The sequence below is a fragment of the Bos indicus genome, chromosome 12, assembly GCF_029378745.1.
Source record: "Bos indicus isolate NIAB-ARS_2022 breed Sahiwal x Tharparkar chromosome 12, NIAB-ARS_B.indTharparkar_mat_pri_1.0, whole genome shotgun sequence".
Classification (NCBI taxonomy): domain Eukaryota; kingdom Metazoa; phylum Chordata; class Mammalia; order Artiodactyla; family Bovidae; genus Bos; species Bos indicus.
In genome coordinates this window covers 65148145-65151555 of record NC_091771.1, presented here as the reverse complement: position 1 = coordinate 65151555, position 3411 = coordinate 65148145, and the positions used below count along the sequence as shown (strand labels likewise).

General features: G+C 39.6%; 1 long non-coding RNA gene across 1 annotated transcript; it reads left to right on the top strand.

Annotated features, from left to right (window-relative positions):
* Nucleotides 1–1403: 1403 nt before the first annotated feature.
* LOC139186228 (uncharacterized) lies at nucleotides 1404–2565 on the top strand. The gene is made up of 2 exons (XR_011569789.1): nucleotides 1404–1509; nucleotides 1919–2565. It is a non-coding gene; the product is annotated as an uncharacterized lncRNA (long non-coding RNA).
* Nucleotides 2566–3411: the final 846 nt, after the last annotated feature.

The following is a 3411-nucleotide window of genomic DNA, read 5'->3' as shown; positions in this document are numbered from 1 at the left end:
TTAAAACTGATCCAGTCCAAAAGTATCCAATATGTGTTCCTCATAACTCTTGGGTTATAAAGTGGGAGGGTAGATATTTGAGGACCCCTCCCCTAATTAATAACAGGGGATCTATTTTAGCTGTTTTGTCTCCTGACCTCTCATGTAATGTTTCATGACATAAAATGGTTGGAGCATCTTTGATCTTACTAAATTCATCCCTTTTTATTAACAGATGAGGAAAATCAGGCCCTGAGACTTGAAGTGGTTTATTTCTACAAGATGGTTGTTGTTTTAGTCACTAAGTCATGTCCAACTCTTTTGTTACTGCATGAGCTGTAGTTGCCAGGCTCCTCTGTCCATGGGATTTCCCAAGCAAGAATACTGGAGGGACTTGCCCCACACCCTCCTCTAGAGGATCTTCTTGACCCTGGAAGCAAACCCACATCTCCTGAATTGGCAGGTGGAGACCGTTTCTACAAGGTACTATGGCTTAACACACTAAAAAAAAAAAAAAAAGAAAGAAAAACCAGATTAGATTTGGGTTTCCTGACTTCAGTATTTGAATAGTTTTCCTTTTTAAGACTTTGCCACAGACTTAGTGGCTTAAAGCAGCACACATTATCTCAAAGTGTCTGTGGGTCAGAGGTTCAGGAATGACTTAGCTGGATCCTCTGCAAGACTACAATCAAAATGCTGTCTAAGACTGCATTCTCATCTGAAAGCTTAATTGGAGAAAGGTCTGCTTTCAGGATCCTTCCAATTATGGCAAAATTCATTTCTTTATGGCAGTAAGATTCAGGTCAGTTGCTTCTTCAAGGCCAGCAGCATACAGAGGGAGATTTAAGCAAGACAGATGCTACCCTCTTATGTAATCACATATATTCCACCACCTTTCCTGCATTCCATTGGTTAGAGGCAAGAAAAGTTTCTGTCTGCAATCAGGGAAGAAGATTACACAAAGGCATGAAGACCTGAAGATAGGAGCCTGGAAGTCACCTTAAAATCTCTCCACTAGCAGTACAATAACTGTTTCAGCTTTCAAAATATTAGTGGGTGAGAAGGACACTGTAGTGGTTTAAAATCTGTCTAATGTTCAAAAGGGTGTTCTCTTCTTTTGCTCCACTCCCCTGAATCTGGACTGGACTTGGAAATTTATTTCTAATAAACTGGAAGCATGGTGGAAATGATGGTGTGTGACTTCCAAGACAGAAGGCATTGGGATTTTCTCTTCGCTTTCTTTCTTGGTGTCTCACTCTGGGGGAAATCAGCTGCTATGCCACAAGGACCAGAAAGCAAGCTGGTGGAATGGTCCATGCGGCAAGTAATTGAGGAACCTTGTCAAAGGTCAGCTATGCGAGAGTTGGCCTTCTGCTGACAGTTCACATGAGTCAGCCATTTCAGAACAGGATTCTTGAGCCCTAGTCAAGCAGTCAGATTTCTGCAAGTCCTGGCCAATATATTGTCCTGAGAGAAGTGAAGTCAGACCGCTCAGCTGAGACACTCCCAAGTTTCTGACCCACCAAAACTGTAAGATCCATAATTTTTTCCCCTTAAATTACTAAGTTTTGGGGTAATTTGTTACTCAGTAATAGAAAATTAATTTAGACACAAAGTGCTTTATTGTCTGGTTTCACATCTATCAGGGAATCCCCTTCTGTCGTATGATAGGAAACTGTTTCTGGTAGATTTTTTAAAATATATTTATGAAAATCTTTTAAAAATCTTCTGCTTATTTTCCCCTGTGAAGGGACACCGAGCCAAGATAGAAATGTCCACTTTTGTTAGCATCCAAGAATTCTTTGTAGAAAAAAAATGAAATGTTCATGCTATGACCTAAGGCACTGATAGAAAGGGTAATTTACCCTGAAAAAGGCTGTGCTTTAGTTAACACTTATGTCTCAGAGCCAATGTAAACCTCTCCCACTCCATATTCTAGAGTGTGTCCTTCAGCTAGATGAGCACATTTTCTGCAGAGAAATGTTCCAAAGATCAAGCAAGAAAGATGAGGACACTTGTTCTTGGCTGTTCCAGGTGAGTGAAGTCTCAGCGTGGATGCAAATGAATGTGCTCAGAGGCTTTCTTCAGAGAAGAAAATCAGAAGATCAGATCTTCATAGGGAGTTATAACCTTCACAAACTTTAAAGAAGTGAGGTGCTATTGTGAAAGAGCCTGCAGATTTTCCCTCCCTCCAGCTGTAAGTTAGTTAGTTGCTCAGTCGTGTCTGACTCTTTGTGACCCCGTGGAATGTGGCCCACCAGGCTTCTCTGTTCATGGAATTCTCCAGGCAAGAATACTGGAGTGGGTAGCCATTCCCTTCTTCAGGAGCTCTTCCAGACCCAGGGACTGAACCTGAATCTTCTGCACTGCAGACAGATTGTTTACCATCTGAGTCACCAAGAAGGCCCTTCAGCTGCGAGCACAGGAGCAAAGCCACAGAGAAGTTCATCAAATTGGATTGATTTTCTTCATGGGATTGAAATAATCTGGTCTAAGTGAAAAAATAGACTTTAAAAAAATTGGATTTGAATCTAAAAGGGCAGAATCTGTGATGATCAAAATAACTGGCTTTATAATTGGATGTTAGTGCTATGTAGCAATTTTTCTTTACTACTCTGATCCTTCTTGCTCTCGCTTTTATCTGCCATGCATTACACTTTTGTAATTAGGAGCTGATTAAGCCATGGTAGAATGTTTTTACTTTTTTCACTTCAAAAATTATTCTAGAATGTTTTTTCTCCCCATGCATATGTTTCACAAATAGCCTGATTACTTCTTTGGTATTGGTGTTCCAATGATCACACTGAACTCAACTAATGTGTACTCCGTGGTGGAAGAAGCAAAATTCCTATTGGTTTAATTCAATCCATATTAAATTGTGATATTTGTGCCTTAAAAGGGTAAATTTAACAAGGCCTGGATTTAATTTATCAAGTATACTGAAGTAGGTAAATAACAGCATGGAGCCCAATGCATCAGAGTTGGAAGTGTAATGAGATCAGTAGGCAAGCCCTCCATAAAATTACTTGGGGCGTAGGAGAATCCAGACATAGCAATTATACTTAGCAAGAAGAAGCAGTTCTAGAGAGTGTGAAGCAATTAGTCAGATTTACAATCTCAGAGGAAAGAAGGGAAAATTACTTAAGTTAAACTCAGAAGCATCTTAAATCATCATTACACTGTATTGATCTCAGTTGAAAGTGACTGGCTAGAAATGCTTGGTTTCTCTTTACCATTAAGTATTTCCATAGTGTTTGACTAACACCAAGAAAATACAGCCTGGCATTTGAACCATAGTAAATTATAAGCACATAGGCTTTCACAATGTGTGCGTGTCTTTTGGAAGAAAAGTCTCAGAACATTTAGGAGAGTCAATGTTGATTTATAAGCTAGTTGTATTTTTTTTTAACATTCCTGCTAATACCCCAAAGT